General features: G+C 40.3%; 1 long non-coding RNA gene across 1 annotated transcript in view; it reads right to left on the reverse strand.

Annotated features, from left to right (window-relative positions):
• Positions 1 to 3,767: 3,767 nt before the first annotated feature.
• LOC125156573 (uncharacterized) overlaps positions 3,768 to 14,023 on the reverse strand; it is a 136,300-nt gene continuing 126,044 nt past the window's right edge. The window contains exon 3 of the long non-coding RNA XR_007148675.1: positions 3,768 to 3,901. This is a non-coding gene — a long non-coding RNA (uncharacterized LOC125156573). The remainder of the gene's footprint in view (positions 3,902 to 14,023) is intronic.

Consider the following 14,023-nt stretch of genomic DNA (forward strand, 5'->3'; position numbering starts at 1 on the left):
TTTTTGTTTAAATTCCTGTCAAATAACATACAGTGTAATATTAGTTTCAGGAGTAGAATTTGGTGATTCATCACTTACATACAATACCCAATGCTCATCACAACAAATACCCTCCTTAGTACCCATCACCCATCTAGCCCCCCACCCCCACCCTGCACCTTCCCTCCATAAACCCTCAGTTTGTTCTCCATAGTTAAAAGTCTGTTTTATGGTTTACCTGTTTCTTTCCCCTTTGCGTTCGTCTGTTTTGTTTCTTAAATTCCACGTAATGAGTGAAATCATATGGTACTTGTCTTTCTCTGACTGACTTATTTTGCTTGGCATGATCCACTCTAGCTCCATTCACATCATTGCAAATGGCAAGATTCCATTCTCTGTTCTTATGGCTGAGTAATATGCCATTGTGTGTGTATGTATGTGTGTAACGAATATATACCAACTCCTTTATCCATTCATCAGTGGATGGACATCATTTGAGCTCTTCCTATAGTTTGGTTATTGTTGATAATGCTACTATGAACATTGGGCTGCATGTGTCTCTTCAAATCAGTATTTTTGTATCCTTTTGGTAAATACCTACTAGTGCAATTTCTGGCTTTGTAGGATAATTCTATTTTTAAATTTTTGAGTAATTTCCATACTGTTTTCCAGAGAGGCTGCACCAGTTTGTATTCCCATCAACAGTATAAGAGGATTCCCCTTTCTCTGCATCTTCATTAACATCTGTTGTTTCCTATGTTGTTAATTTTAGCCATTCCGACAGGTATGAGGCCGTATCTCATTGTGGTTTTGATTTGCATTTCCCTGATGATGAGTGATATTGAGCATCTTTTCATATGTCTGTTAGCTATCTGTATGTAAAGACCCTATTTCAAATAAGGTCACACTGTGAGGTTCTGGGTGAGCAGAAATTTCTAGGGGACACTCATCAACCCACCACAGCTTCTTAAGACAAATGATAGAAAATGGTGTTATAAGCATGCTGTATGTGAAAGAGACATTGATCTGGGAATCAGTAGATGTGCCAAAAACAAGCTGAGCAACTGAATAATTAAATTAAACTCTCATTCTCTGAGTTTTGGTTACCCAGTCAGTGAAATAGGATATTTATTTATTTACTTACTTACTTGCCTATTTACTTATTTATTACTTATTACTTATTTATTTCTTATTTATTTTTTTACATTTATTTTATTTTTGAGAGACAGAGAGAGTGTGAGCAGGGGAGGGGCGAAGAGAGGGACTCAAAGAATCTGAAGCAGGCTCCAGGCTCTGTGCTGACCAAAGGAGCTACCCAGATCCCCCAGCGAAATAGGATATTTAAACCGGGATCTCAAGTTTGAGAGGCTCTAAAGACTCATGCAGGCAATCCTTTACCACAGTAATCCTCACATCTCTCCACATTTGACTGTCCCTAAGGTCTCTTATTAAATCTTATTTTCTGTAACCTCTTATGTAGATTCCTAACAAGAGCCTCAATCTAATGCCTCCTCATTCAGTTTCTTGCATTCTGTTACTAGGGTAGCCATACAACATAACCTCTTCATAGGATACCTTTGAGAGTAAATGATACTAACAATTACTATGAAAAATTACACGGGGACAGTAGGTCAAGATCGGAACTATCTCAGGCAAACAGGGTCATGTCATTTATCTATCAAAACTGTTCCCAGATTTGTCACTGCAACTTAATTGTAAGTTAGTATGTCTAATGATAGCTTAGATCATGAATGGTAAGATCCATGCCCATGACCCAAATTATCAATTAACCATAGAGTTTTTTTGGTTGTTGTTAAATCTATAACTAACTTGCGAATCCTTCTCAATACAATGTTCCAGGTAGGCACTAGCAAAGGATAGGACTTAGCAAACAACATGGAAACTATTTTCTACATCTTACTGTGAGAATTACCAGTTTTTCTCTATGCAAGTGTGCTACTTACTAAACATTAAAACCGTAATTTTTAAGGGTGAAATTCTAAAAACTAAGATTCCACACATTTAGTGGCATAATATGTTAGGAGGGAATAGCCAATGAGATGCTTTTCAAAACAGTTTTATTTTTTTTTTTTTAATTTTTTTTCAACGTTTATTTATTTTTGGGACAGAGAGAGACAGAGCATGAACGGGCGAGGGGCAGAGAGAGAGGGAGACACAGAATCGGAAACAGGCTCCAGGCTCCGAGCCATCAGCCCAGAGCCCGACGCGGGGCTCGAACTCCCGGACCGCGAGATCGTGACCTGGCTGAAGTCGGACGCTCAACCGACTGCGCCACCCAGGCGCCCCTCAAAACATTTTTAAAAAAGATAAACTAAAGAAAAATATGTTCTATGTAGATAAAGAATGATTCTCACAGCTGCTCTATTTCTGTACTTTTTATTTGAATTTTCAAGGGGATTTGAGGAAAGAATTAAAAAAAAAACAGCAACAATTTAGGTTCTTTCTACACCTGCTGAATTAGAATTGAATGCGACAGTGGCCCACATGAGATAAAACTGATTTCATGTTGACTGTTTGCTGGGAAGGGAAGAGATGAGCAGCAAGTCAACCCATTTACTCCTTTTATGGAGGGAGTGGTGGAGGCGCAACTGGGAAGAGACATTCCTGAGAAAGAAGCCTTGTGCCCCAGTCTAATTGCCTTTTAACCTACTAATACTAGACCTGCTGTCAAACAATGGCTTCTGCTAGCAGAATACTTATCTAAGGAATGTTTTTAGTAGAATGTGCCTGGTTGTCTAGGTTTGTTTACAGCAAACAAATCTGGGATGCATGGATTCATGAGAGGTGCCTCCCTGGAAGAGGTTGGATAAACTAGGTAAGTGTCTGAGCATAAAGTGCAAGAGCTTTGAGAGTTAGTGACATTTTACTTAGAAACCACATCAGTCAACCTGGGCCATAACTCATCTGATGTAGGCAGAAAGGGCCTGGGAAGTAGCACTGAAGGCCTGGGCCTTTCCCTGCTCTGCCTGTGTTTTTGTGACGACTTATATTCTTGAAGACATTAGTAAGGTCTGGTAGTAGATAGAAATCTCTGATTCTTGAGTCTCATTACACAGTTTGATCTTTTGGGTTGTCTCAGCTTCCTACAATTTAAACTCTCCTTTACATTTAATTTTTTTTTACTGAATATTTCTAAGGGGGGATTCTTATGAAAATGAGAGACTATGGCCAGCTTCATTTTTGTTTTTCTTCTGATAACAGATTGGAGATCAACCTGGAATAGACCTAAAGACAGACGTGGTTTCAACTACCCAATTTGCTGAGGGCAAAAGCAAATAGTGAAATAATTGTCAATGTTTGTTGGTGATGTTTGTGGATTCTTGAGCATATAGAGGGCATATGCGATTCATTTGTTTAAGATGGCAGCCTGAAATATATCATAGCTTCTTCTCTTGCTCCAAGTGCAAAATGACAAAAATGGCACATAAATAAATAAATCCATAACCATCATGCTGGCAAAAGAGTCATTCAGGTACTGGGAACCATGAAAAAACCCTGAAAGACATGAAATAGACAACACAGAATTGAAAATGGAAACCACAGCGAAAAACACCGAAGGAGGTCTGATAACAAGTTTGAGGTTGGCAGCAAAAGTTTGCACACCTGGGAGTGACCTAGACTCAGAGTAAGAACCAACTCCGTGGCAACCAGCAAAGCAATGCACTCACTCGTTTGGCCCATAGGAATAGCTTGGCCCTTGACCATACAGCCATATAACCTCACCTGGATGTTTGCCTGCAGGTGCAAGCAAAGGGTGTGGGAGCTTGTGTCACATATAAGAGACAGTACCCTGGATGACTGGTCACTCCAGGAAAGAATGGTTGGCGGTCACTCTCGGACACATAGTGTTCTCAGTGAAGACAGCCTCAGAGCCACATTCTGTGGTTACCTCCAGCCGACACTGCAGAGAGATGCATCAGGCGGTCTGATGGGAAACTTCACATACAAAAATTAACATACAACTTGGAATCCCTAAACATCTGGGGAAAGACAACACTTGAGGAAAACTGAGAAGGAGCCGGAGCTTAGGAGATCCAATAGCTTCGTGTGTTGGTCAAATGTGCTGCCTCAGAGCTACAATTAGGAGAAAAGATTCCAACTTAGGAGACTCCTAGAGGAGAAACAGTCTCCTTAGAATAATGTGGGGCATATTCTGATCCTTTGGTTTGTCATCCATGCCCTTGGTTCTCAGAAGCAAGACTATCTCAGTCTACACTAGATCCCAAGGAGAAAAGACGACAAAACAAAACAAAACAAACTCCAGAACAATTAGGCCACTGCTCAGCCTGGCTAACATAATGAGTGAGAACATTTTGATAAGAGTTTGATGTCATTAAGATCTTCCTTGGTTCTGGTGGGAAAATTGGGGCAATTGTTATAGAGGTCAGAGAAACCATGTTTTCTCAATGGATGTAGTGCTCTCCAAATGGATCAAAATTGATTACATGTCTGAAGAGTTCTTGAGATTAAGGGGAAAAAAAAGTATGCAAAGAGATTTTCTTTTCCTTGACATTGGAAGGAAAGAAAATTTGTGAAGAGGGTTACCAACCTCAAAATGTCATGTATAAATAATGCTTCTGAACCTCCCAAGGAGAAAAACTCCAGGCCAGAAAATAATTACAAAGATTCAGGAACTACATTGCTCAACTGTATCATTCAATGTTTTCTGGCTAAGGCAGGAAATTCCTTTATGGGGGCACAGAGGAGAAAAAAAACAAGTGTTCCTCAATGTTTGGTTAAATGTCACCTTAATAAAAATATTTTTGAAAACACAAATTTCTTTATCAAAATTAATTAGGGAAGACACAGATAAAAAAAAAAAAAAACATTGTCTTTAACTTAAAGGCCAAGGAGAAACCAAAACAAAAATTACACACTTTAAAATTTTGTAATTCAAATTCTGCTTGCATTTTCCTTATCCTGTTCTATTTTGAGAAATTTACTTAATTCCCCGAGCCTTTCTGTCTTCATCAATAAAAGAGGGATAATATGGACCTGGTATGGTTTTGAAAACTAATTATAAACTAATACATATTTATTTTGGAAAATAAACTGAATAATGAAAATCTAAATCTATAAAATTCCATCTCCACCATCTTTTCCCATCAGAATAAAATTTACTCACCTAACATTTGATGTAGTACGTTACTCATGCTAGATGTTCTATCACTATTTGTTAAATGAATGAGTAAATAGTCTTACGTCTCTGAGTTGGAGCGGTAGATAGGCACCAGGCTGTGGATGGTTTGAATCCCACACTGAAGAGCCCTTATTTCGATCTGACAAATGTTTTCATAAGATTTGATATGATCATGTGGAATTGGGAGCTAAGTGGAGATTTGCATGATTCATGCTGGGTGTTTCCAAGTATCTGGATAGTTTCTTATCTTACTGACAAAACAAGTCTATAATCTGGACACTGCTGTCCACTATCCTTCCTAGTGAGGGAATTGAGGCTAACAATAGTTAAATACATTTTGAAACCTCCCCCAGCTACCGAGTATTACCGTGATTTTCAAACCAAAGTTTATATGACTACAAAGTCTCTTTTCCATCTGTTAAGTCATACCTCCTTTCCAGATAGAAAAAAAAAAAAGTCACACTTCTTAGTATTACACTCAAGGCTCCCCACACTATGCAGTACTGGGATGACAATGAAAAACCAATCATGACCTTCAAAGGGCTTTTTTTTTTCCAATAAAGCTGTCTCTGTTCCTTATCCCTTCCTTCCCCTTGCTGATGTTGGAATTGATGTCTATTTTCCTTTGTTTCTAATATTTTGTGTGTATACAAATTTATTTTTATATTTTAGTATTATATATTGTATATAAAATATATCTCTAATTGTTACATAATTGACATATAACATTATTTTAGTTTCAGGTGCACAACACGATGATTCAATATATGTGTATATTGCAAGATGATCACTGCGATATATTTGGTTCACATCCATCAACACACATGGTTACAATTTTTTTGTGTACTTTATATATTATCATCATAAAATATTTGGTGCATAGAAAAGGACCTCAGGATTTGCAGCAGAATTATGTTGATTGACTTTTCTCCAGTAGCCCAGTAGCATCCTTTCAATCCTCCTTGTCTGAGAGCCTGAGATTTTCAAGGAGTCATAGGTATGGAATCCCAGTCAGCACTGAGGCAGGAATGAACAGATTATTCTTTTTTTTAATGTTTATTTAGTTAAAAAATTTTTAATGTTTTTATTTATTTTGAGACACACACACACACACACACACAGCACGATCTGGGGAGGGGCAGAGAGAGAGGGAGACACAGAATCTAAAGCAGACTCCAGGCTCTGAGACGTCAGCACAGAACCCGATGTGGGGCTCGAACTCATGAACCTGGAGATCATGACCTGAGCCGAAGTCAGGTGTTTAACTTACTGAGCCACCTAGGCGCCCCAATGTTTATTTTTGAGAGAGAGAGAGAGAGAATGAGGGGGAAGGGGCAGACAGAGAGGGAGATACAGAATCTGAAGCTGGCTCCAGACTCTGAGCTCTCAGCACAAAGTTTGATGCAGGGATTGAACTCATGAACCATGAGATCATGACCCAAGCTGAAGTCAGATGCCTAACCAACTGAGCCACTTAGGCACCCCTGAGAGAACAATCCTGTTTCTTCTAACCTCAGGCTCCAAACTCCACCATGGAATCCGTCTTCTAATTCCCTCCTCCTCCTGCCTCCTCTTTCTCCAAAGAGGCGGGAGATCTCTTTAGAGAATACAGAAGCTAATTGGTTCTTTCAGCAGATCAAATTATCTGGATAAGTTCACGGGGCAATGTATGAATGGAAGTGAAAGATAATAACCAAGAGCACTGGGTTATAATAAAATGAGAAGAAATTAGATGAAAAGAGCACCATGTAACTAGAAAAGTGGAATCGCCTTCTATATGGGGTTGACAGCGTCTTTTCTTCTGGAGTCAAAATAGAACAGAACAAATCACGAAAGAGCTTCCATGTAAGGCAGTCCTGAGTGTGACATTGGCAAATACGTTGACCTCTTCAGTTCCCTAATTTCTATAGCTCCGAGAGCGAACATTCCCCGCTGCCTCACCGAAAAAGAGATGTCTCTTAATGATATTACTGAATGCTGACCTTTTCAAGAAAAAGAAGCCCAGACAGTTATTAATTAAAAAGAGAGAGAGAGAGAGAGACAGAGAGTAACTGCAGTGTCAGCTCGAATTTGAACCTGGAGATCAAACACCCAGTTTCAAGGCTGTGACAGGAGTTCCCTCAGACATGTGCAGGTTCAACGTGTGTTTCATAGAAGAACAACTTCCTTCTGGTCTCAGGGCTCAGATTTGTTACACTGGTAGTAATAGTCATGAAGATTTCAATTCCATAATTTGTGCTTGCTGTCATCTTCACTGCCACCTGGTAAACTAAAAATATTATTAGGCGTTGTGTTTTGAATTTCGAAATAAAAAAGTGTGCAGCATTTCCATATGGTGTATTGCACTTTGAAAATGGTCTATATACTACAAATGGAGTAAGGTATTCTTTTTATTTTTAAAATTTTTAAAGTTTATGTATTTATTTTGAGAGAGAGAGAAAGAGTACACAGGAGGGGGGGGAGAGAGAGAGAGAGAGAGAGAGAGAGAGAATCTCTGCCAGCACAGTGCCTGATGTGGGCCTCAAACTCACGGACTGTGAGATCACGACCTGAACCGAAACCAAGAGTTGGACGCTTAACCGGCTGACCCACGCAGAGGCCCCTAAGTTATTCTTTTTAATGGAGGGAGGACTAAAGTATATGATGTGTGTGTGTCTGCTCTGTGAAGACTGATCTGGTCTGAGAGATGGGCATTTTAAATTCTCATCCATACCCAGCCAAGATTAGAGTTAGGTATGTGATTTGAGGCAGGTCAGCTCATTTTTATTTATCTCAGATTCCTGATTTATAAAATTAGGGGCCTCTCATCTAAGAGCCTGTGGTAAGCCGAATAATGGGCCTCCAAAGATGTCTGTGTCCTAATTTCTAGCATCTGCATATGTTAGGCTCCGTGGAAAGGGGAATTAAGGTTGCAGGTGAAATTAAGGTTGCTAATCAGCAAACCTCGAGACGAGGGGAGTAGCCTGGATTATTGGGGTGGGCCCAATGTCATCGTAAGAGCCCTTATATGTGGAGGAAGGAAGCAGAAGATAGAGAACCGGAGAAAAGTCAGTGTGAGAAGGACCTTGCTGGCTTCAAAATTGGAGGAAAGCGTCACTAGTCAGGACCCGTGTAGCTTTTGCAGTAGCTGGAAAACGCAAGGACAGGGATCCTCCCCTAGAGCTTCCAGAGGGAATGCAGCCCTGTGGACACCTGATCTTAGCCCTGCCGTCTCCTTTCACGCTTCTGCCCTCCAGAACTATAAGATAATACATGTGTGTTGTTTTAAGCTATTAAGTTTGTAGTAATTTGTTACAGTAGAAATTTAGAGCCCTTTGAGAGCCACTTGTTATGCAGCTGATATGAAGTTTTCTGGGTGAGCATCCGGGAATCTTAGCTTTCCCCATTCATTTCCTTACACTGACTGGCAGATCTGCCCTCACGAAGGCTAACTGGCAAATTGTGCAATCAGGGGGATGTGTGATAGCCTTCAATTTAGGGGAAGCAAATTAACTTTGGGCAGGCAGTTAGGGCTTCAAAGCAAAGTGACACCCTGGCCCTTTTCCACTGTCACTGGCAAGCCGAAAAGGAGTGGTTTGCTCTGAAGATCCAGGCCTCGCGTGGGTGTGCTGACAGCAGAGGGTACAAAAGAGAAAAGGAGAACTTCCCTGATTTTTCACCGTATCGTTAGTAAATAATGATTGACTTACATCTTATTTTCCAAACCAAATGCCCCTAATTGTTTCCTTTTATCTCATTGTATTGGCTAATAATGCCTTAAATGTTCTGCTAAATAATAGGGGTGATAGTGGGTAACCGTGCATTTCTCCTAACTTTAGTGGACAAGATGATACAGCCTATAGTGTTTCCCCTTAAATACGATGTCAGTTTGGGGGGGCAAGGTACTTATTATTATGTTAAAGGTGTATCTACCAATTTATATTTTATTTGATGTTTTAACACGAATGGGTGTTGAATTTTGTCAAATATATTTCTCATCAAGGGGGATGTTGCAACATTTTTCTACATAGTTCTATTAATATGATAGGCTGCATTCATCAATTTCTAATGGAGTTTGTCATTTAGGAGTGTGCTAGAAGACAAATAAACAAGTAAAGTGTATGTCACATGGTGATTGATTCTGGAAATGGAGGCGAATCATGGCTTGCAGGTGGGGAAGAGTAGGGGTGCAAATACTTTATGTGCAATAAATGCTAAACTCATTTTTTCCTTTATTTATCCAATAAATGTTTGGAGATCCACAGTTTTTGGACATCCACATTCATTAAATCTATATTCAACAGACATTGTGAGTACCCTGGAATACTTAGTCTGTGCCAGGGATGTAATTTGCAAACAGGAATAAGATAAAATGTCCGCCTTCAAGGGCTCCCTGGATGGTGTGGAAGGACCTATTTGAAGGAACAACAATCCAGGGTACGTTTCAAAAACCAGTAGGAGAAAGATGCACACCACCTTTCCATGCAGGAATATTCTTGGACTGTCAAAATTCACTACCTCTTGTCACTCTGCTTGGAGATATGTCCAGGATAGCCAGAGGGGAGATTAACTGATCCAGAAGTCACATGCATTTAAAGATAAGAAAGGATATGTTTGTTTGTTCACCAAGACATGTCAGTTACATATTAGACTTGTCTTCTTCATGTCCCCCAATGTCTGTTCTGGAGCTGTGGTAGACACTTGCTTTGACTGCCTTACTCCTTAGCTGTATACATTTCTCAAGGGAAGATGGAGAGAATTGTAATCCATCTTCTAAATCTATGGAACGTGTTTCCACAAATCCAGCATCGAGGGAAGATTCACAGACATCTACCTACAGTAATTTGTGACCTACTGGCACTGGCCTGCAGCAACTAGGTGCTCTCTATGTTAAAGGAAGACAACACTAATGGTCTTCCTGGTCAGTTGGCAGTATTCATTGTTTTCCCTTTCTAAACAGGTGGTGCAAATCTCTACATTCATTTAACACCATTCCAAAAGACGAGTGAGTCATTTCTCTCCCATTTTTCAGGATAGCACCAAAATAATCTATTTTCTGTGTTGGATTCAGAGAAGCCTGCCTTTCTTGGACAGTGGAGCAGTGGCTTTCACATACTGACATCTGGCCAGTCACTTTTGGGGGTTATTTTGCCTCGTTATTGGCTGTCACTGCCTTTCTGACTCTTTCTTCAGCAGAATTGACTCAAAGTATGACCTTGACTCCTCCCCAGCTTTACTATCCCTCTCATAGCTTAGACCCGGCATGAGCAATATATCCTTTCAGACAAGTTTCCTCTTTTTCCATTTCTATTTTAAAATTGCAAATAGCTAGCAGCCCCTCATGAAGCAGGTCCCAAGCTTCCATTAAAAAGAATCAAGAAAGAAAAAGAAAAAGATGAGAAACCCAATACTAGGTGAGCTAGATGGATGAACATTAACTGTCATAGTTCACTCTGTCTCGTGGACCTTCTGCTGATCTCCTCTTAGAGGAGCGCATGCTTAAAAATGTCGGGGTCAACTCATTCCACCATACGTACCAAGCAGGATTGTGAATAGCTACTCCTATAATACATTTATTAATTCCTTGTTATTTATGAAGCATCAGTCGTGTGCCACGTAATCTAGGTGGCGCGGGTAAAGCAGGTAGTAAGACAAAAGAAATAAACTCCGCCTTCACGGTGGTTACATTCTAATTATGGGATAACACAACAAATAACAAATAAGTGTCAGCGATGCGGGGAAACATAAACATGATAAGGGGGAAAGGAAATGTTGAGCGTTAGTCTTTTTATTTAAAGCTATCAGGGGATTTCTGAGGGTGTGAGTATGGGGATGTATCTGATGGATGGTGCAGCAAACCGTAGATCCTTAATGTGGGGGCTTGGTTCAGATGCTCAGGAAATAGCAATAAAGAAAAGGCAAGGTTGGTAGGATTGAGATCATCCAGGCACAGACAGCTGGATTGTAGAGAGTGAGAGTTCATTGTAAGGGCTTGACTTTTACTTTAAGTGAGATCGGAAGCCACTGGAGAGTGTTGAGAAGAATGCTATAATCCTGCTTACCTTTTCCAGTGGTGACCCCAGCTGCTGCGTGATGAAGGAACAGCAGAGAGATGGGCAAGAACAGAAGCAAAGAGGCTCTTCCTACACGGAGAATTATGGCAGCTGGCATAGCAGGCATGGTAGTGAGAGGGCTGCAGACTTTAGAAACATCTTTAAGGGTTAAGCCAGAAGAACTCGCTGACAAATTGCATATAGAATATAAAAGAAACAGACGAAAAAGAAGTCAAGGGTATTCTAAGGTATTTTGATCAAGCACTTAGATGAATGAAAATGTCATTGTTATGAACTGAATTGTGTCCTCCCAAAAGTCATATGTTGAAGCCCTAACCTAACCCTCACTGTGTGGCTGTATTGGAATCAGGGCCTTAAAGAAGATGATTAAGGCTAGCTAATGAGGTCATAAGAGTGGAGTCTTCATCCCAAAGGGCTGGTGTCCTTTGAAAAGAGGAAAAGGCTTTGTTTCTGCCATGTGTGGACACAGTGAGAATGCAGCCATCTATAAGCCAGAAAGAAGGCCCTCAGCAGAAATCAAATCAGTTGACACTTTGATCTTGGACTTCCCAGCCTCTGGAACTGTGAGAGATAAATTTCTGTCATTCAAGGTACCTAGTCTATGATATTTTGTACGGTAACCTGAGCAGATGAATTTAGTCATTAACCAAGAAGTAGAAGGGTATTTTTGGGGTCAGATATGAGGGAGAAAATAGTTGAGATGTATATGGTTTGATATTGACTATTAAAGTAAAGACACTGTACAGGCAGTTGGATAAATGACTCTGCCAGTCAGGGGAGGACTCAGGGTAGATATAAAAACTTATATGTGTATAAATTGTATTTAAATTCATGAGACTAGTGATACTAGGGTGTGAATGTCTATGGAGAAGAGAAAAATTCTGTGCACTGAGCACTGCATCACTTCAACACTAAGAAGTCAGTAACATGAGGACCAATGCAAAAGGACAGTGAGGGACACCAACCTGAGAAGAGAACTAGAAGGCAGAGCTCTCTAGAAGGCAATTAAAGAAGTGTTTCAACAGGGAGACCTTATCAACTGTGTCAAATTCTACAGATGTCAGGTAAATGAGGACTAACGGTTGATCTCTGGATTTGCCATGGTGGAGGAAGGTCGCTGGTACGTTATCATGAATGGTTTAGTGCAGTGTTGGGATGCAGTCTGAAGGGAGTGGATAAATGGCATGGAACGGGAGATTAAAGACAAAGAGTAGAGACTACTCTGTTGCAGTATGACACAGAGGGGCCAAAGTCCATTGGACGGGTTGCATAGCCATTCTGAGATTAAAGGCCTAGTGAGACAGGACATGCCGGGGATGACAGATGTTCATAAATTGCATTCATTTAAAGTAAAAAACAAAACAAAAGAAGAAACACGTAATAGAGCGGAGAGGATACCACTATGTCCTCTTCCTGTCTAAATGTAGACGGATTCCACTGAATGAATGGCTGCTCTACCTGGGAAACACTGGAAGCTAAAAAACACTAACCTGTCCAGTTGGTATGGATGTGAGAAGAGTGAACAGCCAGAGCCCCGAAAATTCATCTACCCTGCCTGTTGGCAGACAGCGACACTTGATGGCTCTCAAAACCCTATCTCATTTGAGTACAGAGGACAGCCGATGTACATGACAAAATAATAGAGCATAAGAATGAGGAGAAAATCCTGGAGACTATGAGAAAGATAGATCTGAGAATTATCTACTGCTCGACTCGGAATGAAATGTGCGGACTCTGTTTGGAATCCTAGAATGTAGAGAGAAGGCTCTAGGAGGCAGGCACAGAATGCCATTAGGATAGAATAAGCTGACTGGGAACTCTAAGAAAATAAATCGCCAAGGGGAGGCAGAGGATATAAAGAAGGACCACAGGAAATGCAAATGATATGGGGTCAAACGCTATCATGGAGAAAGTGAAAGCCAAGCTGAAAGTATAAAATGTGAGCTCGGATATGTGGAAATAAGCTTTCCAAAAACAATGACAAGCTTCCCAGAAATATTGAAGAAAAGGACAAACGGATGGAAAACAAAGGCTGTCGACATTGAGGACAAGATTGGAAATGTAGCTTGGCAAATGTTCTGAAACATTGATCATCAAAGGCTTAAGAAAAGCATCCTGAACTGAATTCCTCCCCGCACCCACCCCCCGCCGACCCCTGTATTCAGACTGAAAAGAGTCTAATCAAAATAGATGTGAGGGGATGCTTCTAAATTTTTGAATTGTCATGTTAGATATAAGCTTTATTATCAGATATCAAAGTGTATTATAATACATAATAATGAAGCAAGTCTAAAACTGTCCCAGAAATGGATACATAGATCTCGATCAATAGAATAGGATAAAGAGGGGCACCTGGGTGGCTCAGTCGGTTAAGTGTCTGACTTTGGCGCACGTCATGGTCTCATTGTTCCTGAGTTCAAGCCCCATGTCAGGCTCTGTGCTGACAGCTCGGAGCCTGGAGCCTGCTTCGGATCCTGTGTCTCCCCCTCACTCTCTGCCCTTCCTCTGCCTGTGTTCTCTCTCTCTCTCTCTCTCTCTCTCTCAAAAGTAAATAAACATTTTAAAAAAAGAATAGGATAAAGAACTCAGGAAAAGACCCACAAATATGCAAAAATATGGTATATGACAGAGGGGACATTAAAACCAATGAGGAAAGAGTAGACTAATTCAATAATGTTGTTTTAATAATTTGTTAGGAACATATAGAAATGCTATAATTCTACTTTACACGATACCCAAAAAGATATTCTAGGTGAATTAATTACTTGATGTGTAAAGTAAATTTTAAAAATGTTTGAAGACAGTATTGTGACCTTAAGGAGGAAGGGAA

The sequence above is a fragment of the Prionailurus viverrinus genome, chromosome F2 (assembly GCF_022837055.1).
Source record: "Prionailurus viverrinus isolate Anna chromosome F2, UM_Priviv_1.0, whole genome shotgun sequence".
Taxonomy (NCBI): domain Eukaryota; kingdom Metazoa; phylum Chordata; class Mammalia; order Carnivora; family Felidae; genus Prionailurus; species Prionailurus viverrinus.